This window comes from Rhea americana, unplaced genomic scaffold (genome assembly GCF_003343005.1).
Source record: "Rhea americana isolate MKP2758 unplaced genomic scaffold, rheAme1 scaffold_353, whole genome shotgun sequence".
NCBI classification, from domain to species: domain Eukaryota; kingdom Metazoa; phylum Chordata; class Aves; order Rheiformes; family Rheidae; genus Rhea; species Rhea americana.
In genome coordinates, this window is record NW_028186483.1 from 594115 (window position 1) to 618219 (window position 24105).

Genomic DNA, 24105 nt, shown 5'->3' on the forward strand with positions numbered 1-24105 from the left:
CTGCAATGTGCTTGTGTCCTTATTGGTGCAGGGAGCCCCACCATGGACCCTGTCCTGTTGGTGGGCTCCAGTGTGGGTCAGAGTGCACAGTGAGTGTGCAGCTGCCTTTGCCCCCACACCGCTGACTGTATTTAATTGATTGGACATTGGGCAGCCCAGGTCCTTTTCTGTAAAGCTGCTTTACAAGCCACAGGTAATGTAGTGCCTGGTGCTGGACCTGGCTTTGCCTGTGCACTTGGTTTGTGTTGGCCCATTTTTTTCAGCCTGTCGGAATCTTTCTAAATACTAGCCCAAACACCAACTCATTGACTGCTCACCCCTGTTTGGCACTGTCCTCAGGTTTGCTGAGAGCACACTCAGTCCCTTCATTCAGGCCATTAGTAAAGCCATTAAACAACATTGACCCCTGTGACTTTTAATCTCAAACTATTTAACTAGTTTAAGAGGAGCAATGAATTTGCTTCATGAAGAGGAGATGAAGTGTAAGAGCACTTGCTGAGCAACTAAACTGCATGATGCCATCAGAGCCAGCCAGTTGCCAAAATGCTGTTGTATTTTTAGTGGCATTGCAGCAATAAGTGTTTAAGGAGTGAATGAAAGGTATCTCCTGTCCATCTTGGACTTAGAGAATCAGTTGAACTGTGGTAGATGCTGGTTTATATTTGCTGTTCTTCAAATGAGTTGTGACTTCACTGTATCGTGTAGTGGAAAAGTATGAAATCAGATTCAATAGGGTGCTGAGTGTTTAAGATTGTTGTCTGGTTTCTGCCATCACCTGGGGAAAATGGAAATTATACCCTCCTCACCCTGCTTGGCCATTTTTCTTTCTCTTGGAGACAATGCATGTGTGTATATGGACAAATGTTCTTGCTTTCCTTTTAATTGGTAGGCAACAGCACTTTGCCCCAGATGCCAGGCCTAGTTCTTCAAAAATGCTTAGAGAATTGAAATGCAGTGTTTTGCACCAAAAGAAAAAGAAAAAAAGCAAGTCTTTAAAATGTAGTAAGCTAGTCTCATTCTCTGTAAAGTCCTTAGTAGAAAATCCACCCTTCCCACCCCCATTAGTCTCCATGAAATTCTTATGCTTGCTTCAAGCTCAGTATTTAGCTCTGGACAGAAATGGAGCTGAGGCTATTCCTGAGGTTGCTGACCTAGAGCTGCTGCTATGTTACCCTGCTCCAGATTTCAACCTTGGGCCCTTAAGGTTTGCTTTTACTGTGCCTGCGTGAGCAACCTTCCTGCAAAATCCTACTGGCGCCTCAGTGATTTTGTTGTACTTCAAGGGAAAACTCGATGAGGTCAGTGATCATTTGTGGCTCATCTGATTCAACCCTAAGGCTACAGTGTGTTATCTGCAGGTGATTTTCTTACTTAAAGCAAAATAGTATCACAGACCCCCAAACAGCCCCACAATGGGTAAACTTTATACTGAGGGCAGCCTTAAAATTACACTTACATAGGAGTGTCATGGGCTGAGCCCAGGAGGGAGTAACCACCCAACCATTTATCCACCTCCAGGGGCCACCACTTTTGCTAACATGATAAATGTAGCTGAAACTGAGAATTAAGTTTTAAATGGCAAACTTTCCTCAGTCTATTTATGTAGAGGTTTTTGTTTTGTTTTGTTCTCTGTTTTTTCTCATTCTGCTAAATAAAGTACTAATTTGTCTTTTAGACTTGGTAGAAGGCTGTGATGAATGTACAAGCTGCTTGAGCTAGCATGGGCTGGTTGGCACAGAAGGAATCAGAAAAGCAGCAAAGCAAGGAAGGAATCAGAAAAGCAAAGCTATTAACAGAGTTTCTACAGATGCAAGTAACTAATAATGGTTTTATATTGCAATTTGTTTTTCTCCATCAGTGCCTTCAATTTTTAATGTGCTGCTCTGAGACTATCAAACTGTGAAAGCCAATCCTGGATATTGTTAGGGAGGGCAAAGGTTGCTTGTATCCGAGAGGGGAAAACTAAGTGCTGTATGCATTCAAAATTGTTTAGGTGAGCTTCAAAACAGTAATTTGGGGAGCACGAGGTATATGTGTGGATGTGCACATGCATACGTGTGGTAGGCAGTCGTATCGGAGTGGAGGTTATGCATGTGCTCTTAATATGAATAAAATCAGTCTGTGCACAGTGCTTCCAGGCAGTGTATGCCTACAGGAAAATGACAGTGAGATTCTTTTTCTTACCGCCTCAACCATAATGAAGGTAAAATAGCTTAGTTGAAGTTTAGGTGTTTGAATAACTACATCAGTTGATATAAGAGGAGAAATGCAGCAGTAGGTATTTGAAATAAATTTTAAGTTGGTAAAACATTCAGTTCCCTTCATATACATTGCCTGAGCAATATATTGTTTTTTAAAGAAAGCCTGAGTACTTTTATTGTCATAAAAGGGCTTGGAATATGTAGAGAATGTCAACAATGCATTTAGAAACAGATAAATGTAACCTGTAACAAATTTCCAGTATAAATTTAATAAATTTCGATGCATCAGAGTTGGAAACAAATGACTTCCAGCATTTAAAAAGGGGTGTGTGTCAAACTTTTTGGCAGTTTAAAAGCAGCCCTCCTGGTTTGTTAGATCTGATGAGTCAGAAACAACCTCCAGTGAACTGTGCAGTTTAGTGCTTAAAATCTTCATATATTTATCTAATTACTGAGTTAACTTGTGTGTGAAATACTTACTGAAAACTTATTTACCCATTGTGAGAAGTTTAAGAATATTAACGGAATGTTAAACATCAGACCACAGCTAAGCATTGCGTTGGAACATTGCGAGGATGTGCTAAATGGTTTCAAATCCTACTCCTGATCTCTTGGCGTCTTCCAAGGAGCTGCTGACTGTTGGCCAGGCTCCTGAAGGGCATGTGGCTCAGCTTTCTGCTTTCATTGCTTGCTTTCCATCCATTTTTCAAGAGCAGTGAGGAGACGTGCGGCGACGTCAAATGAGACAATGTTCAAAGGAAGGGCTTCAGCTTGGAAGGCAATCACAGAAGGTGCACAACTGCAGGTCTTACAAACCGACCCTGTACTCCAGCTTCCATTTGTTACATATCTTTCCTTCAAGATGTCATTACTGAAATCGGTCCTACTTTGTTCAGTGTTTTGAGCAGGTACAGCAGTACTGCATGTAGAGGGAATAGGATGTTAAGAGCGATCATGTATTGTGGTGATGCTGGGGAGAACATGATTCTTAATTTCTCTTCCCTTGTTTCAGCACACTGCTGAGTAATCTGCAGCATTAACTTTTTGAATAGGTAATTTTCTTTTCTGTCCTTTCAGAAATAATTGTAGCAGTGCCTGCACCAAAAATATTACTGCTTTCTCTCTAAGGTTGTGATGGAAAATGGCAATGTCATACCATAGCTGTGTAGCACAGTAGCAGCAAGAATTACTTGTGTTGCATGTATATGGGAGTTAGGTTGTATGGGAGCTATTTTTCTGCATCAGAAATAGCTAGAATTGTCTGGAACGTGCAAACATCTATTTTTCTAAACATTTATCCAGTTGACTTTGTGGTAAATCAGTTGCCTACTCCAGGTTGCATCTACRAATGACTTTGGCCTACTTTGAAAGAGAGAGCCCTATAACTGTCTGATTTGTGTGTGCGTGTGAGGTCTGAATAAGTAGGAGTTTCATCTGTGTGAGGCTGCAAAAGTTGTTTTTTTTTTTTTTAAGAAATTGTTTTGATTTTTTTCAGAGGCAAGCTTATAGGCTATTAGTAAGTCATTTCATATAGGGAATCAGCCCACTCTTCTGCAGTTAGTGTACATTTTTCATACCTGACTTTTTAAAGGAAACGTGTTTTTTGTAATAATTATATTAAAATGCCAGGTGTTTTTCCTCGTGTTAATGGGAACTAGAAAACTTGTCCTTGAGACATACTTTTTTGCTATTGATTTTCCTGAGCATGGAATGTGAGTGGTCTCACACTAAGGAGTACTATAAGTGATGTTAAAAAATGAATAATTAGATGTCTTATTTGTGGTTTTGTTTTCAGCTTTTTTCTTGACAAGTGGCTTGCAGTATGGGAACAAGTGCTCTAGATGTTAAGACCTTGAGTTCATGGTAAAATCAGGAAAGCAGGGCTACTGCTCAAGAAACTGATGCAAGTGAGAGCTCTTTGTAACACTGTAGTAAAAGGTGGACTCTTGTCTTGTCATACATAGCATGGTTTACTTGGAGAGTAAAAGTAGCCTTTTCTAATTTTGAAAGTCATTTCTATTTTGATATTTGGTACATCACTTTCAGATGTGAGAGGTGAACATACAGGCCTCCATCGACATTAATTTAAATTAAATTTTTTTGCTCTCCCAAACTGTTATCTGGATTTCTTTATTCATCCATGTGATGATGAGAGACCACGTGAATAGGCTTTTTACAAAATCAAAAGTGGCTTAAAAGTTTGAAGTAACAGATTACACTGTTCTTAAACATGCTTTCTCAAGGTATTTGTGTGCTCACCTATGTTCAATTCCTTTTTCTTCTCTGGCTTAATATGTTAAGCACTTAAAATATTTTTTTTGTAAATGTTGCCCTTTGTGTTTAAAAGAACATAAAAATCAAATGAATTTGTTTTTTAGGTAAACTTTGACACTCTAAGACACTCCAGCTCGAGCATTGGAACCATCATTTTAGTTGTTCTTAAAACTCAATCCAGTTGGCTATTCAATCCCCTGACTTTTCTTTTCCTTAAAGTCTAGAATATTGTAAGATGGCTTTGTTACTGTGCTCTCATCACTGCAGAGCAGATGTGCATATTCGTCCCCTGGACTAAAGCCTTCACGGACTTCCTATGTGGAGATCTTGCTTTTCATAGGATAATCAGTAGAGACATCCTCCTTCCAATTAACTAAACGTGAATAGTGGCAGATCCCCATGATAACTAAACATTGCTTTGTTAGTTCTTTTGGTCATATTTCAAAAAATCTTAGAAAAGAAAGTAAGTGGGCAGGATGAGACTGCAAAGGTGGAAGAATGTTGTTTACTCTTTATTTCCTTCTCTTTTGTTCACATTTGGCCAGTTGAATCTCATTCTGTGCTGCAGTACTAGCACTGGTTTCTAGCTTCTTACCCCCTGTCCTTTATTCCCACRTGATCTGGAGAGATTTGTTGGCATAATACGACTTTCTTTCTAAAGTAGCGCCTTTCTTATTTTCTTTCTTTGCAATGATATCTAGTAAGCTGATTGATGTATATCTCTTCCTTTGGTAAAAGAGGCCTGGATGTGAGTAGTAAAGCAAGGTGTAGCCTCTTCTGTGAATGGTGCCTTTTCTCCCAAGACTTGTGGTAGGCTTCCATAGCTTGAGAGCTGTTGTTCAGGCACTGCTGTCTCTGACAGGAGACGTCTGCTTAGAGAAGCACTGCTTGGGTTTTCAAATCCTCTTAATTTTCGTGTGTTGGCAGTCTGCATTGATGATAGTAGAGACCACCTTAGAGGTTAGTGATCGCTGTAGTGATACTCAACTGTAGACATCCTTTCCCTGGAGCAGCTATAGGGGTCAGAGCTTCATGAATTGTTCTTCTGTGCTATCTTCTCTTTGGCTATTTAGGTCATAAAATTTCTGGAAGTATGGAATTTGCTGTGCATGATTAGTATGGTCACTGTGCCCAGGAACAAAAATTTGGCTCCTTCCTAGGAAGGCTTAATTTGCTCTGCACACATACAATGGCTGTAGAGTGTGTATGTAGCGTGGTCAATGCTTTCAGTGTTTCAGTTCTTCCACATACACTGTATATTCACAGTTCCCATAGGGGAACAGGCTGCTTGGGTTGTAGAGGAGACACTGCAGAATGAACTGTAGGGAAGGGTCCATATAATCCTCAGATCAAGTAACTTGCAAGTCTTGTGGGTCAGTTTGCATTATTCTAGCCCTGTGTACTAGACGCCTAATACCACTTCTTTCTTAGGCTGGCAATATAACATCCTTGGAAAGAAAGTAGAAGGAAAAAAACAAGGATTTTCTACTATGTTAAAGCAGGCATCAGCTGTATTTCTTACATGTGACCTTTCTGCTAGATGGGTGCATCTAGAAGGTATTGCTTTGTGCCAGCAGGGTAGTTACTAATGTCTTTTATGTTTCTTAAGCAGACAGGAACAACCATCACTTCAATGAGAAAAACTTTTAATGGTTCCAGTAGGAGTGTTCATAGAAAAATTATCAAATGCACGTGTCGGTGTTTCTGAATATAGTGGAACAACTTGGGCTTTATTGTCTATAGTTTAGAAGAAAAGTCAACACTGCTAGCATTGGAATCTTTGGTTGGTTTATCAGATCTGCTCATATATGTGAAATTACACTGTCCTGTTTAAGAAAATTACTTGGAGAAGGTGTGATAGGATGAGAGTGAAGAATAAACTCTGGATGCCAAAGCAACTTTTGGCAGCTGGCGACCTAAGCTAATGTTTTATTTCCTTCGTGACCTATTGTTGTCTGCCTTGACCTCAGTCAGTTTGAGCTCTTAGACTCTGGCAACAGTGAGATCAGATTAAGTTAACTGCTTTATTGTTTAAAAATCACTAGACCAATATGCACAGCAGTCTTCAATGTAGCTTCCTAACAAGATTTTCAAGCAAAAAACAGCCTAATAGACTTGAATGAAAATCCTCATCATGTCCCTCCTTGCTGCTACAACAGCATAAAACTTTCAGCAGATTTCAGATTCATATTTCAAGGTTAAAAATCCCTGACTTGCCCTAGGCACCACTCTTAATGTCAAGGACTGTTTAATAAATTCTCTTATCTCTTTACTGAAAATTAAAATGTTCTTTTTTTAAAAGGTATGGTGTAAAGATTATTCATCTTACCATAGATCTTGTGTGTAATATGAATTTAGTTCTCCTACATTACCTCTCTAAAAATGTAGTAGCAAATTCCTCTTTATTACTCCTGTGAAGTTAAAGGGTTTAATTGCTTTGGTGTAATTGATAGCAGAACTTGGTTGGCAGCAAATTGCTGGCACTGATTAAAAGCTGAAATGCCATGAATTTCCAGCAGCGCTTGTCTTTTTGTGACTCATTTTGGAAAAATTAGTAAACTTAGTTGTAAGAGGTAAGCATGAATTAATGAGTCTTGCAAACACTGAGGATGAAGACTTGTATTACAGTTGGGGTTTGGGAGAACTTTTCACCATGTCTTTATTATCCTCTGAAAGCAAAGAGGGATTTTTTACTTTTTAATGACTTTTCAGAATACATCATTTCCAGGTTCTGTGACCAGGGGTTGAAAACAGTAAGGGCGTAATGCTAGATATTTGATTCCAGCCTTATGGTAAGCCTTGGCTGGCAAAAGTCTTGAGCACACCTTCCTGATAGTTTGCAAAACCACTTTTTTTTTTTTTTTTTTTTTTTTTTTTTGTATACAAAGCAAATACTGAGCAGAGAGCTAATCTATCCAACCCTAGTGAGGAATTGTGTACAGTCTGGGTGCACTGGCTTTCTCGACTCCTCCAATCACAGTTTGCATGCTGCACCATGCAAGCAGTGTCCTGCCTGAGATCATGCTGAATGTCCTAGCTATGAGAGTGGCTGCAGAGGAAGAATTCACAGGAGGATTGTGTCTCGTATTCTGGAGGATCTGATCCAAGATGGACTGTGTTTGGCCACCAGCGTAGGTACTTGAGGCCATGCAGAGATTTTGTGTGGCAACTCTAACACTTTTCCTCATTTTGGTCAAAATGTTGTTACTTGACTGCCTCGATCTGGTCCTGACTGCCCAGGGCTGTAAACTGTTAAAAGCTGTACAGTTTCAGGTTGTTAGTCAGAACTTTTCCCATTGTATTTTTATTCTTCAACCTTTTTGTTTTCTCCTGATCTACTTTCTGTTTTTACAGCTCTTTACTGGGGAGTACTGTGTCTTCTAGTCTGTTTCCATAGAAGCGCCCAACTAGAAGAATAATTTGAAGAGACTGAGACACAGATGCCAAAACCTTTAAAGAAGAAGAGGAGGGGGAGGAAAAAGGGGAGAATTTGGACTGGCAAAATGCAAGCAGCCTTGCCTGTCTTTTGCCAGCTATTTTCTAATGCTCATCTGCAAGCTCGTAGCTGACTGTACATCTTGCACCCATTTGGTTAGAACTACATCTGTAATGCATTTGAAAAATATAACTGAGCCTGATGCTCAGCATATGTAATGTTAATGCTTGGAATGTGAGAATTTTTTGTTGTTGCTTTGCTTCTTTCATATATGTGTGTGTGTGTGTGTGTGTGTGTGTGTGTGTGTGTATATAAAATCTATATTTAATCAGATAGTGGCTAAGGCATTGAGATCAAAAGGTGAGAAGAGAAGAACTGAGGTATCTGCCTTTGTCACAGCCTCGTGTATGCACACACATTTCCTTACTTTGACACAGAGCATGGTGACATAGGTACTCGTGTTTCCTGTGGATCTCAAACAGTTTTTTAAAAAGCACATTGCAAGGTCCAGCTGAGTCAATTTTCTGGTTGCTGAATAATTAGCTAATCTGCCTATCTTCTTTTAGCTGGAGGCAGTCAGGAATACAATTACATTAGAAGAAGAGAATTGAAGTGAAGGAAATATAGCGTATTAGTTATATTTTCTTTATGATGCAAAATCTGATACTTGAATATTTAAACTTAACCATCCCCCCCCCCCAATCTTCATATGTAGAAGCGTAACTTTCCTACTGCCTTTCATATAGGAAAGGTGGTGAAAAGCTAAACCGGTCATGAGATGTTAGCCACTTCTCCTGTGAAGAAAAATCTATACTTTATCATGATCCTTATTTGCATACACCATTCTCATTTCCCATGCTTTCTTATACAGTGATGGTAGTCTTTCAGTATTCTCTTTGCTAAATATCTTCTAGACTCACCAGAAAACTCTTTGCTTTCTTTTCTGATTATAGTAGACTTTAAACACTCGCTGCTACCATCTCCCCTCAATCCAAGAAATACACCCCAAAAAACAAACCCCTTGACTGGAGAGGTTGCTCTGACAAAGGGACATGCTGGACATGTGGACTTCTTTGGGGAAGGCAATTGCAGAAAACAGTTAATATGGGTAGTTGATTCCTACTCAGACATTAGCTAGATGACCAGGATGGACACTCCAAGCCCCTTTGGCTAGCAGGCTTGCGTAGCCCTCTCTGTAGGCAGCTGCAGGCTTCATATATATTCCCATTTGCTTGGCTAGTGCTGCCCTTTATGCAGCTGAGGGATGAGTTAGGTGGGGTCCAGCACCTTTCCTCCTTCTTCTGGTATTGCAACAACTCAGTTGCCACAATTTTACGTAGTAACTGATGCTCCATCATTTCCGTGGAAATGGATTTGGGAGTAGCTGACATGGAGATCCTAATCCCAACAGTAGTGTAAATGCTACCAAATGACTCCAAGAGTCTGGTCGGCTCCATTTACTGAAGCACTATGTGTTCAGGTTGAAGTGGTAAGGTTTGTGTTCCTGTGGTGCTATCTGGGAGTCTGTTCAATGGTAGTGGTATTTCACTTGAAAGGTGCTGCTTGTACATAAGTAATGGCAGCATCTTTAGGTAGGCAAGGAGAAGACAGTTTCCTGTGCAGTCCAGTGTTCAAACCAAGCAGTATGGTCTTGCATCCTTCCCTCATCCTACTTCTGAGCCTTCAAGAGGAAGAGGTGAGTTAGGCAAGACTTGGAAACTTCCAATCTTTTTTTTTTTTTTTTTTTAAGTTGTTTCTGACTGTTCAGGGAGTTCTTACAGTCACGAGGAAGAAGGGCCTTGGGGAGGGAGTCCTCGTGCATTTTCGGCTCTTCATGTGCATACTGGGTTAGTCCATACCTAATTATCTTTAACAGTAAGACAGCTCAGTCTGGAATGTGCAATTTGTTTTGCTCAGTTGATGGAGAATCAGGGTAGTTCCTTGGTTAAGATAGAGTGGAGAGAGGAATGCAGAATCCTCAGTGGAAATCCTCAAAGGAAACTGTCTCATCTGTTTCCCTGCAACAAAATGGGCATTAGGGTTGCTGAAGAGCATCCCTGTCTCATGGCACAGTGAGGCATGTTTAGGACTCCAAGCAGAGCGTGTTGCAGAGTCTGCTCAGTGATACTGCCACATGCTTTGTCACAACATCAAGCTACAGTGTTCATGAGTATTTTAGATGTAACACATACCTCAAAAACCTCAAAAGTGATAAAGCATTGGTGTTTTGGACTACTGGAAATGCTTTCCAGGCAACTTTCACTATGCAAAGTAAAAGTGATACAGTTTAAAATTTGAAATTCAGTTAACTGATGTTGGAAATCTTATCAGAAACTCCTGTGACTCCATTCTACCAATGATGTACATACTACAGCTAACCTCAGGGCAAGCCCAGATGCTCTCTGAGCTTGCCCCATGCAGCATCACAAGAAAGCAAAGATTTTGCTTGACTCTTTCTAACCTTTAGACTGAATAATGGGCAGTTTGTGCTTAAGTTGTTGCTGCCTTTTTCTTGTAGAAAAAATTGAGATTGTTTTTGTTGATTATTTTTGTTTGGGGTTTGGGGGTGGGGGGGGTTGTTTGTTTTGTCTTCCTGTTTAGTTTTGCATACCAATCTACCACAGAACAGAGTTCTTTAACATTATCTTGGTGGAATGAACAATCTAGAAAAAACTAATACCCTCGTCCCCCCAAGAAACAAAACTACTCCCCCCTCAAAACAAACACACAATCAAAATCACTTATTTAGAAACATCTGCAAGAACCATAGAGTGAATTGACAGGCTTAAAATCTTCTCTTAAAGGAGGCTGATAGTATTATGTCTAACACCACATGTTTGTATAAATGCATATGCATGTAGGCCCCTTATTAGTCAGCGGCTCTGACTAATATTGAGCACTTGATCAGTGTTGACTAGTGTGTGTAGTTAAACTTAAGTATCTAATGGGCCACTGTCAGCAGTTGCTTCCTATTAAATGATTATCTCTATTAGAGAGACACGTTGCTGTAGTGTTCTTTCAATGACAGTATAGAATATATAAACAAATAGAATATATAATTATATATATTTATAAAATATATATATTAAAGCTCTGCTTGTCATTACATTTCAGGTGTACTTTGCTAAATGCAACCTATTTTCAGAGAAATGGATGGTATAAACTTTGTTATAGCTGCTTTCAAGAATAAAGGCTTGTCTCTGTGGTGCAATTGGTTCATGTGTTAGGCTATTAACTGAAAGGTTAGTGGTTCGGGCCCACYCAGGGAAGCGATGCGATCTTTTAAGGCTGGAAACTGGTCACTTCTCATGGAAGAGAAAAGCCTCTACTCCTCCTGAAGACTTGCACTTGCAGCTGAAGAACAGGTTTAGTACCCTCCATGATGAGGAGGAGCTGGGTATGGGTTCAAGGGAAGAAACTGAGCTGACAGACCCTGTGCCTTGCAGAAACACTTGGAAGAAGTGATGAGTAATTGTTGTGGGTAACTCCATGCTGTGGGTGATGGAGGCACCTGTCTACTGACGTGATCTCTTGTCTAGAGAGGTTTATTTCCTACCAGGGGTTCATATGTGAGATGTCATCAAAAAACTGCCAAAGCTCATCCACATGTTAGACTACTCCCCTATACTGCTCTTTCACGTGGGTGCTAATGATACCAAGAGCAAATAGGAAATAAGCAAACAAGATTTCAGAGCTCCGGGGGTGGTGGTCAAGGGTCTGGGAGCCCAGGTGATCATCTCAATCCTGCCAATGAGGAGGAAAGATAAGAGAAGGTGTAGATGGATTATCCATGTTAACAACTGGYTGCACTGCTGGTTTTGGTTTCTGTGATCATGGGACCATGTTTGAAGATCAGCAACTGATGGGAAGAGATGAGATCCACCTTATTAAGTGAGACACGCGTGTCTTTGGCAACAAGTTGGCCAGCCTGGTAATGAGGGCTTTAAACTAGGAAGGATGGGGGAAGGGGGAGAGTTACAAAGACAGGGTAGTCAACAAAATACAGCTTAAGTCAGGAGGCCTCCAGTGGGTCCATGCAGCTGGGGATGTGTACATGAGGTGTGGCTATGGGGGATCCTGGGAAACCTGCATGCACAACTACTACTATGAAATGCCTGTACACCAATGCATGCAGCATGGAGAATAAACAGGAGGAACTGGAGATCTGCAGTTGCAGGTCCATGATCTCATTGCAGTTACAGAGACATGCTGGGGTAGCTCACATGACTGGAATGCTGTCATGGATGGCTACATGCTTCTTAGGAAAGGCAGGCCGGTAAGGTGAGGGGGAGTTGCTCTTCATGTGAGAGAGCAGCTGGAATGCATCAAGCTCTGCCTGGGGGTGGATGAAGAGCGAGTCGAGAGCTGGTGGGCAAAGATTAAAGGGCAGGCTAACATGGGTGACATTGTTGTGGATGTCTGCTAGAGGCCACCTGATCAGGAAGAGGAAGGAGATGAGGCTTCTACAGACAGCTAGAAGTAGCCTCATGATCACAGGCCTTAGTTCTTGTGGGGGACTTCAACCACCCTGACATCTGGTGGAAGGACAACACAGCTAGGCACAAACAGTCCAGGAGGCCCCTGCAATGCATTGGTGATAATTTCTTGTCACAAATAGTGGAGGAGCCTACGAGGAAGGGTGTCCTGCTGGATCTTGTCCTTAGCAACAGAGAAGACTGGTTAGAGATGTGAAGGTTTGGGGCAGCCTCGGCTGCAGTGACCACGAGATGGTGGAGTTCAGGATCCGGGGTGAGGAAGCAAGCCAGTAAGTAGGATTGCAACCTTGCACTTCAGAAGAGTGGACTTTGGCCTCTTCAGGGACGTACTTGGAGGAATCCCATGGAGTCAGGTCCTGGAAGTAGAGGGGAGTCCAAGAGAGCTGGTTAATATTCAAGCATCACTTCCTGCAAGCTCAAGAGCAGTACATTCCTATGAGTAATGAGCCCAGCAAAGGGAACAGAAGACCTGTGTGAAAGATCAAGGAGCTCCTGGCAAAACTTAGACAGAAGAAGAAAGTACACAGAATGTGGAAGAGGAGAGAGGCCACTTAGGAGAAATATAGGAACATTATCAGAGTATGCAGGGATGCAATAAGGAAGGCTAAGGCTCATTTAGAATTAAATCTGGCAAGGGATGTCAAGGACAACATGAAGGGCTTCTTCAAACACATCAGTAGCAAGAAGAAGGCTGGGGAAAATGTGGGCCTGCTGCTGAATGGGGTGGGGGCCATGGTGGCAGAGGCTACAGAGAAGGCAGAGTTACTGAATGCCGCCTTTGCTTCAGTCTTCACTGCCAAGGGCAGCCCTCAGGAATTCCAGACCCTGGAGGCAAGAGAGAAAGTCTAGAGAAAGGGAGACATTCCCTTGGTCGATGAGGATTGGGTTGGAGATTGTTTAGGCAAACTTGACATCCACAAATGCATGGTCCCTGATGGGATGCACTCATGAGTGCTGAGGGATCTGGCAGATATTGTTGCCAGGCTGCTCTCCATCATCTTTGAAAGGTCATGGAGAACTAGAGCGGTGCCTGAGGAGTGGAAGAAAGCCAATGTCACTCCAGTCTTCAAAAAGGGCATGAAGGAGAACCCAGGCAACTACAGGCCAGTCAGTCTCACTTCCATCCCTGGAAAGGTGATGGAACAGCTCTGGATGTCATCTCCAAGCATGTGGAGGAAAAGGAAGTTATCAGGAGTAGCCAGCGTGGATKCACCAAGGGGAAATCCTGCTTAACCAATCTGAGAGCCTTCTGCGATGAAATGACTGGCTGGGTAGATGAGGGGAGAGTGGTGGATGTTGTGTACTTTGACTTCAGCAAGGCTTTTAACACTGTCTCCCATAACATCCTCCTAGAGAAGCTCAGGAAGCGTGGGTTAGACGAGTGGGCAGTGAGGTCAATTGAGAACTGGCTGAAAGGCAGAGCTCAGAGGGTTGTCATTAGCGGTGCAGAGTCCAGTTAGAGGCCTGTATCTAGTGGTGTTCCCCAGGGCTCAGTACTGGCTCCCATCCTGTTCAACTTCTTCATCAATGACGTGGATGAGGGGACAGAGTGCCTCCTCAGCAAGTTTGCTGATGATACCAAGCTGGGAGGAGTGGCTGATACACCTGAGAGCTGTGCTGCCATCCAGAGAGTCCTGGACAGGCTGGAGAGCTGGGTGGAGAGGAACCTTCTGAAGTTCAACAAGGGTGTGTGKGGGGTGTGGCACCTTGAGAGGAATAACCTCATGCACCACTACAGGCTAGGGGCTGACCTGCTGGAAAACAGCTTTGCAGAGAATGACTTGGGAGTGCTGGTGGACAAGTTGACTATGAGCCAGCAATGTGCCCTTGTGGCCAGGAAGGCCAATGGTATCCCGGGGTGCATTAGGAAGAGTGTTGCCAGCAGGTGGAGGGAGGTGATCCTGCCCCTCTGCTCAGCCCTGGGGAGGCCTCATCTCGAGTAATGTGTCCAGTTCCTGGCTCCCCAGTCCAAGAGAGACATGGAGCTCCTGGAGAGAGTCCAGCATAGGGCTACGAAGATGATGAAAGTGCTGGAGCATCTGCCCTATGAGGAACGGCTGCGAGAGCTGTTTAGCCTGGGGAAGAGAAGGCTGAGGGAGGATCTTATAAGTGTATAAGTACCTGAAAGGAGGGTGTCAAGAGGATGGGGCCAGACTCTTCTCAGTGGTGCCAAGCAACAGAACAAGAGGCAGCAGGCACAAACTGAAGCACAGGAAGTTCCACCTGAATATGAGGAAGAACTTCATCACTGTGAGAGTGACAGAGCACTGGAACAAGCTGACTAGAGAGGTTGTGGAGTCTCTTCTCTGGAGATACTGAAGGCCTGCTTGGTCGCGATCCTGTCTAACATGCTCTAGGTGACCCTGCTGAGCAGGGAGGTTGGTCTAGATGATCTCCAGAGATCCCTTCCAATCTCAACCATTCTGTGATTTCTGTGATAAGTTTAAGTCCTGTCAAGTATTTCTTGCCAAATGGTCATGATTTTTCTTAATGCATCAAAGTTTGTGCTGGAGTTATGGAGACTGAAGTCCTACATCATGGGAAAGTAAGTTGACCTTTAACAAAGATTTTTTTTGTATATATATTCCTGTGTTTAGTATGGGCAATCAATGTAGCTCAGCCTTAGAAATGATTTTAAAAAGAATTACCTTGATGTACTTAGCTTTTGATGGTGTCCTTCAAGTACTTGTAAAGTAAATTTAATGGCAAAAGATGCAATTTCAGATTTTAATGCTGTCCCTGTAGTGAAGCAGGTACTATGAAATAACTTGTAGCTCAACCGATCAGAATTTGCAGAAGTATAGCAACTTGTCTCAGAAACAATCAATTAAATCATAAAAAGCAAAGTACCTGTTATGAATGGACTCTTTTTTTTTAAGTGTGTTGTATATTCTTGATTGCAACTATTTGTTTTTCTGTGATTTTAAATCTTGAATGCTTTGCATCTCTACTGCCTAAGCCGTATCACATGAACTGTCTGCTTCCTGCTGCTGTTTTTTATCAACAAGGGTTGTGCCAATGTTAGTCTTCCAAGTTTGCTTTTTGCTTTCCTGGTATTCTCATTAACTGCCCCTCTCCCTCTTTCTTTTTTATACAGTGTTTATTACTACTGTTTTCATAATGCAAAGTTTATAGCCTAAAATTAATCGTTAGGTGATTTTATTCGGTAGCAGTGATTTTCTGAAAACTTCCCGTGCAATTTTTTGGAGACCACAAAAAACTTTCCTGTACTGTGTTCATAAACTACCTCTCTACTTGGATGGCTGCAGCATTCTTTTATGGAAGAAATGTTATGAAATAGGTACATTTTTAGTAATAATATTGTATTTAAACAAAAAGCCTGCTTTATATAATACCCTGTATTAATGACCATGTGTGACTCAGTGAAGCCCAGATTAGGTCAGTAAGCAGCAGGAGCCAGACTGAGCTCTGACTTTGAACTTGTTCTCAGCATCTGTTTTTAGGATTTGATTCCAGTGAAACTTCATGACATCCTACTTTCAAGGGTAGCTTTCAAGTACACCTAGTGTTTGCTTTCTTTTGTTCTCGGTGATGTGACTGAGAACACCCTTGAACCTCTGAATCCTGAGTAATACGAGGAAATAAATTATAAGCAGGGCTTTGAAGACAGGAACCGTAAGCCCGATGAAACTATTAGTGCCACATACATGCCTAATTTCTTTATCTACAGTGATTATAGCATCTAGCATGAGTCCATAGTTTGCTTAGTATGGTAAAATGAAGCAATGATGAAATGTGTAGTAAGTAACAGCAAAAATGATTCTGGGTGTTTTTTTGGTAGGCAGTAATGTAATAGGGAGAAGCATTAAGTTTTAAGACAGTCTAAAATAGCTTTTTGAGGAGAAGTTGCAGATTTTTTAGTTCGAGAAGCTCATTCTTTCCCCCAAAATATTTTTTGCAGGTGCTGGAAAAGACATTGAGTTTATTTGATGAGTAGTGGTTGTTATTTTAAAAAGTCACGTGTTAGAAAAGCAGGCGCCACTAAACAAGAGGACTTGACAGTTCCATCTGTATTGTTTTTGCTGGCAGAGTAAATCAGAGGCCTTCCAAGGGCTGTACAACGCATGCTACAAACCTCTAACACTGGAAAGAGCTCGAGAGTTTAATGTGTTCTGGCTTCATGTTACGTAAACAGGGGTCCCTGTGGCCCTATATTGATGGGGCTTGTGTTCCACCACTGTTTTTGTGGGTATGTACTAGCCCATAAAAATCACATTTTTGTTTCTGCCTGCCAACTCTCTTTTGTTATTTTGTCTCTTAGGCTGCTGTGGTAAGTGCACCAGCTGGTGCACTAAAGGATCTAGGGCAGAGCAGTCACAGCAGTTCAACTGCAGGCTGATAAGCCTGGGAGAAGCCCTTGGAAATTTGATAGTAGGGTAAATATGCTGTGAATTGCCAGAATTACTTTATACTATTTTGAGGATGACTGCATATCCCCTGGTATCAGCACAGGCTAACGGCACGAGCACTGCAAATGCTTTGCAGCATATCTCTAGCAGCATAGCCTAATGAAAGGACCACTGTGTGYAATCCAAAGGGTGTCAGATGTAAAGGCTCCTATATTTAATGTTATTATTTCATCTGTCCCCTTGCTTACCCTTCAACTCTGTTTTTTTGATAAAGCTTAGTCTTCATTGCACACTAGTGTGAAATATGTAGTTACAGTCATTGGAAAATTTTCCTAGCTTTCTTAACTTTTGACATTTGACTGCACGGAAGAGTTTAAGGGAAGTTGTCAGACTCTTAGACTCCAATTTTTTTGGACAGGTAGCAGTTACACTGGCTTCATAATACTCCCACAAAGGAGACTGGTTTTAGATTAAAATAAGTATGTTGATGTGTGGTGAAGGACTCTGCAAACTGGCATCCTTAGACAAAGAATTCAGGTTTTTTTGATCTCCTGCTGCTTCCTGTCAGGTCTCTAGAACAGCAGTGTAAAAGCTTTGCTTGGTTTTGCAGTGGTTTGCAGCTGGTTTTCTGACACGTATTGAGKTTTTTTTTGTTTGTTTGTTTGTTTATTTGTTTTTCACCCCCATTTCCGTTTTGAACATGGCAGCTGTAGAGCTTTCTGTGCTGTGCCTTGCYTTGGTGCCTTAGCTACACCTGCGCCATTTTCACTAGCTTGTAACGTTTCTGCGTAGTTTGACAGTGAAGATCAGGCTCAACTTGTATTAGTAGGGTTGAATTTTAGTAAGGAGTAAAAGAGTGAGGAATGAGTGTGTTTTTAAAAAAATTAATTTATTTATTTTTATTAAACTTTCTTGAGTATCATCAGTGTCCATATGAGCAAGGTACTGATAACTCTAGTTTCACTGCTGAAGAGTTAATGACAATGGGCTTATTTTTGTTAGGTGATGAAGTCATCCTCTTGCCTTCAGCTGTTGTGATATATAAGTTGTTATGACTAGCATTCTTTATTTCTCAGTAGATTCCCTCAATCTCCTTAGGACTTTATCTTAAAATGATCAATTTTTTGCTTTTTCTTTGTAAATTGGAAAACTACACCAGTCTGCAAATACTTTTCTTCCTAACTATCTACAGTTTCTACACTCGCGAGCTCTCCCCTTTGCCTTGTTCTTTGCTTATGTAAATTATAAAAGCATAAATCTTGGTATAATTTAAAATTAAACTAGAGGAAATGTTTCCAGAATATTTGGGCAACTTGACTTTCTAAGAGAATGATCTTGCAACAAAAAGCCTTTCATTCAGTGACTGTCACGAGTTTCATTCGAGGCGTCAGCCAACAGGTGGGAGGTTGAATACCAGCACACATCTGGTAGTCTTTGAATCTGTGAGAATTGCTTTTATTTTGTGTGTAGCATTCAGGCATACTTTTTATAATTGAATTCCAGAAGATCGAAGAAGTATATGTATATTTGTGTTGCAAGATTAATTGAGGAAGCTAGGTAGAAGTTTCGTAAGACATCCACAGCATCTAGTATTTGTAAAGACACTATTTGCTATCCAGTTACTTTTTCTGCCAAGGATTGCATTACAAAAGAAGTCACTCTAAGGACGAAGGCTTTCTAGTAGTATTTGAAAATAGAGTTTTCCAGTGTTTCGAGTTCACTTTCTGGTGAGATAAAATAAGATCCCTAGACCCATTGCTCTATCTCATAAAGCCTGTCCTCTGTCATTGAAGCTTCTGTAACTTTGACAGATAAAAGCTTGCTCTAATCTCTGATTTAAAATTCTGTGATATAATGATTTTTAAATAATTTTCCTGTAATATAATAATTTTACAGTATTTTTAAGAGCTGTATCACTTTGTTGTCACCTTGATCTACCTTAAATTAATTCAGACATTTTATTTCTCTTCCATCTTCTTTGGACTGATGATTTTGCATGTAGTCTTACATACTTTCTTTTATTTTTCACAACTATCCTATAGCTGATGTCTACAGTACAGTACCTGAAGTCTACTCTAACGCTATGAACTTCTTACCCGTGTATTCTCCAGAAAAGAACTGGATTTTACATTTGAAAAACAACCACCTTAAATAAAATGTTTATTTAGCATTTACTTAATTATCATGCTAATATATAATTATGATACTGCTTTGTAATATAACATGTGTTATACAATATTTTGTGATATACTAGAATATATTGTTGTATATAATTGATATATGTATATGTATATATATTATATATATACATGTGTTTGGATTTTGTTTTACCTTCTGTTTTTCCAAGTTTGCTAGGCAGGTTGAATCCACTTTTAATTGAGTAAATGCATGACAGGACAATTTTTTCTTTTTATTATTACTATTTTTTTTGACATAGTCCAAAGAAAGAGGAGAGGCTCCTCCCAAATATGGACTGTTTATTTTTACCCTAATGTTTGGATGGAGATTTTTGTCTTAAGGGCAGAAATTCTTTAGGACTACCAGATGCAATTTAAAAGCTGAACACCAGTAATACAAGAGGTAAATTTTCCACTTAGGTCTTGTAGGGTGAGACTGCTATAGTGGAAAGAAGTGGGACATGAAGAAAATACTAGGCTATGGTTAAAAAAAAAAAAAAAAAGTAAAGAAAAGAAAGGAAAATGCAGTTTAGGTTAAAGAAGAATAGTCTTGGATTCTGAGTGACATCTATCTTAGAACTAAACTTGTAGGTGTTGAGATGAAATCTACTCTCCTTCCTCAGCATCTGAAGAAGAGACTAATTTGGATCGCAAGCCCCTTAGCTGATCCAGTTAAAGCATTGTGCGTGGAATCAAGCCTCTTGTTTTCATCATATACTTAGGGTTATTATTGGCTATTTAGTCTGTATGGCTTTGCTGAACTGAATATAAGGTGTTTAACAGCAAAACAGATCATGCCTCAAATGATCATGTCTTTGTCTAGGAGGTTGGACATTTTAGGTGGGCATCATCTAATTATCCCTTGATTTTTTTTTCGAAGTGGAGTAATTTGTCCCTTATGAAAGAACAGTATAAAAATGTCATACCTACCCGAGAGACTGACCCACTGCAAGCAGCAAATATAAACCATGTGTGGTGATACCTGCTTGTATGACTGAGCGAAGCAGCTGAAATCCTGTGATGCTGCTAGTCCCTGAAGTGCTGCAGAGAGTGTGCCTGGGCCCAGCTGTAAACCAGCAGAAAATCTGCACAGGAACTGTTGCTGCACACCCCAAAGGCTCTAATTGTATTGTAACCAGTCAATAACAGTTCTAGAAAAATCTATTTCTGGAATAATACATCTGCCTTGGCTTGCAGTGGTCTTGTTACAGAGGTTTCCTCTGTGGTGACGGGGTGATGTAGGACTTGGCTGCTGCAAGCTGATCCCATCCCTGAGGCACTGCTGAGGGCGAGGTCTGGGTTTTGGAGCTTAGGTGGGAAAAGTGCTCAGTGTTGTAGGCTCTCCCCCATGTTCAAGGACATGAAGCTACCATAATTATTAAAAATAAACCCATGAGCAAATATGCTGGGTTTAGGTCAGTGTTCTTGTTTCTGCTAAAAATATTTACAGTCGGAATAATTAATCACTTAAACAGTCAAACCTGACAGCAGCTCTTTGATAGAGGAAATCACTCAAGGCAAGAAAAATTGGCCGGAGATGACGAGAACACTGAAGTGGCCTTCTGCATTGTTCAAAGTGACAATTTTGTTCATTGTTTCCCTTGGACCGCCCTTTCTCTGCTCCCTGGTCAGCTGGGCAGCTTTGTGGCAGCAGGGTTTTAGAAGGGTTGGGACGCAGGGCTGCGCGATGATCACACAATTGTGCACCGGGCTTCGGCTCCTGTATTCTTGCCAGAGAACAAAAAGGCTATTGTTTCCAGCAGAATAGTAAAGCAGGAAAAAAATCACAAAGGTCTTTCCTCTAGATAGAAAGTTGGCATGGCGACAGGCGGGAGAGAGCTAACAAAGAGTTTATCTTCTGGAATTTGCTTCTCCAATTTGGATTTTGTTTCGTTTTGTCTTACTGATGGCTAGAGAAGATACTTAATACCACAACTGCAAAATCAGGTTGGGTAGCTGAAGCCTTCTGACTGCAAGTTGAAGGTGTGAGTATTCTAGCACTGAAACAGTGTTTTTCAGCTATGCTGCAATTTTGGTTTTAGAATGATTAAATCTTTCCAGTGGAGGAGCAATTGCCTGTGTGTGTGCATGCATGTGCATTCCCCTGTTGGATAGGGGGGGCTTATAGAGCCTTGCTAGGAGCAGCATACCTCAATAAGAAAATACTTAGGGCTTGCCAAAGCATAATAAATTGCACACATCTCTGGGAGACAGGTTCTGCTGAAGTAAACCAGGGTACAAAGCCACTTCTAGGAAACTCTGCTCCAGAAAGGTGTTGATGGAACAAAATACCTCAAATGGCAGTCAGATCCAATTCTTCTGGGTCAGCACAGCTCTGAGAAGAGCGATTGTAATTAATTTTTTGTTTAATTTCCTGCTTCCCTCACCTCTATCCTGGTTGGGAAGGGGCCTGAGCAGTGCTACCCCTCCCCAGGGAGAGCTGTCCCCTGCAGTGTGTCAACTCCTAGGGCTGCTCCTCAGCTCAGTCACGTCTGGGCCGTGGGACTGCGACTTCCCTGTTCATTCCATATGGGAATCAGATACAGAAACCGCCTTCCTGAATCTACCCCATTGCCACTTTGACCCCTTACTATATCTTGATGCTGCTCTCAGTAGTGTTGTATGGCCCAGTACTTGCACTAGTGAAGTACAAATCTGTATATTATGCTTGGGTAGATTTGTTTAATTCCTGCATTAAGTTGCATGCAAACTTAAGTCTGTTGCCATGAAATAATTATTCTACAGTTTCTTGTACAAACATTTGCATGTTTGCATGTAGATGGGATCACTTGTGGCCTTAATCAAGTGCCCAATCCCACTGTGGGAGATGATACAATCTTTAGAAATTGCCTGTGTTTAACAGCTGTTAGCAGTCTGCCTTCTGGCACAAGCCGAAGTTTACTGAATGAGTTGCACTAGTATGGTAAGAGGTGACTTTTTCCTGGAGCAATACAATATTGAARGCATACAAAAAAATTGTCTTTTTTTTTTTCAAGAGGAAAAAACTACTTTTGGGGGAGTCCACAATGATCAGYGATTACTTATTGAAACTGAACTTTAATACTTCTAGATTGAGACAAAATATGAAAATTTAATTAGCAGATAGAAAGTACTGTTTGGTAAGTTTATGAAATAGTTTTTTWAAAAAAAATACTTTCAAGTACTACCAAATGTATTGACAGTCTTGCATTACAAAATAATTTAAAAACATGTTTTTTTCCTTAACGATTTCCTTCTTAGGAAAATAGAAAATACCCATTTTAATACTAAGTAAGCATTATATCAACACAGCTCAGAAATGCTACTTAAATGGAGCCAATGTTATACTGGAGTTATAGTGAAGAAATTTGAATTTCTAGAGAAAAGCCTGGAAAATAGATATGCCTCTATATGCCTAGTAATAGTGATAATACTTCATTAACTATGTTAATGAAGGACTTTATTAACAGCACGAGTAACTTGGCCTGTAGTATGTAACAAAGTTTTTGCAATGACACTTTATTCAAGTATGACCAACAGTATTTTGGTTGGAATATGATGAACCTCAATGTGGTGGATTGAATGATCCTGACTGTGACCCATATTGCCTGTTACAGATGTAGAACCAGAGTATGATGGGCTATGTAGAGAAGAAATGGCTAAAGGATGCACCAAGATTAGCAAGCAAATTTAATATGTAACGTTAGTAATTTTGCTTTGAAATTGGATTCGCTGCTAGTCATGTGTTTCATGATTAATCAATTGCATTACTTGTTTCTTTTACTTTGTATAGTACAGCTTGACTGTGGAAAGTGGAATAGTTAAAATGGTGTTCAAAAGCTTGTTGGCAAAATCACCTGCATATTTTCCTAAAATAAGTTGTCGGGACTTGATTTAGACTACATGAATGTTTTAGGAAGGACCACGTGTCTTCCATGTTTGTGCAGTTCCTTGCATGTTACTGACATCATTCAACATCAAGTCGGTTGAGATGATGCACTTAATTTGACCCAACGTCCAACACTCACTAGCATAATGTGTGGAAGAGAATGCTTTTGATTTGGTGTTATCATCACCAACAAGCACTGAGCATTCACATTACCTGTTGAGTTCTGGAGAACATCTGTGGTGGTTTTGTATAGTCTTTAGAACTACTTTTTATGAAGGAAAATGTAAAGAGATTTAGGCCTTTTCTCACTGCTGCTTAAGCAAGTTTTGTGCTGGCTTCTGTGAATGTACTGTCTGTTAATGCTGCTGGGAGTTTGGTTATTCTAACTTTAGGGGTCACCGTTTCTGTATTTTCTTTTGGTGGTGGCCTTCATAGGTYTTATGGATTTCAAAAGTTCATTCTTAACGTTGTCCTTGAACACCTTGGAGTATGCTGGGCTCTGCAGTGTGAATGTAAAGCCAGTTATGGAGCAGATGCACATCCTTTGGGGATGGCTGCCCGGAGAGGGAGTGGACGTAGCAGCTGGTCTCTCAGCCACAGGGCAGAAGTTGCTGCTTTTTTTATGAATGGGCTACATGAGGCTCGATAAGTTTGTCATAGGCACAAACAAATTTAACTCCAGTGCAGACAAACAAGTTAGTAAGATATCAAAAGGTCTGGAAAAGAGATACAGACAGAAGAGAATGACCTACAGGACATATGTTACCAAAAAAGAACAAGTTAATCTTACATCAGCGAAGAGACTGTCAGATAGCAGTCACTTCTGCTATTTGTTTTCATCTTCTCAGAGTTGTCTTTTAGTTTTCACTTTTGGATCCTGCAGTGGTCAAGCCAGTGTTACCTTCCATTTCAAGGAGAGGAGTGCAAGATTGGAGCATCAGCAGAGCTTAGCTCACCTAACGAATCATGGAAGAGATAGGTAGTTGTCCTGTTGTGAACAATAGTTGATGTAACACGAACAAAGTCTTTCTAATAATTCTGAAAGATTGTCCTCTGCAGCTGATTTTCACTGGGGGGGGCTTTGTGTTTTTTGAGAACTGACTGGTCATGAATACTGTAACTGGAATGAATAGTTACTTGGACTATTTTACACCACTTTATGGCAAGGATCTTGCTTCCAGTTCTGTTACAACTCATGAAACCAAGACTTTAATGTTTCTTCCTGCACAATTCTTCCCGTTTGTTTCGGGTGTGGACTAAAAACCTCATCTATAGTGGTGCCA

At 40.8% G+C, this 24105-nt stretch overlaps 1 protein-coding gene across 1 annotated transcript in view; it reads left to right on the forward strand.

Moving 5' to 3' along the window:
* The window catches only part of FBXL7 (F-box and leucine rich repeat protein 7), a 130456-nt gene extending 107844 nt beyond the window's left edge, over window positions 1-22612 (forward strand). The window contains exon 3 of the transcript XR_014896711.1: window positions 22551-22612. The gene's annotated coding sequence lies outside the window, so the exon portion shown is untranslated. The remainder of the gene's footprint in view (window positions 1-22550) is intronic.
* The last annotated feature ends 1493 nt before the right edge of the window (window positions 22613-24105 follow it).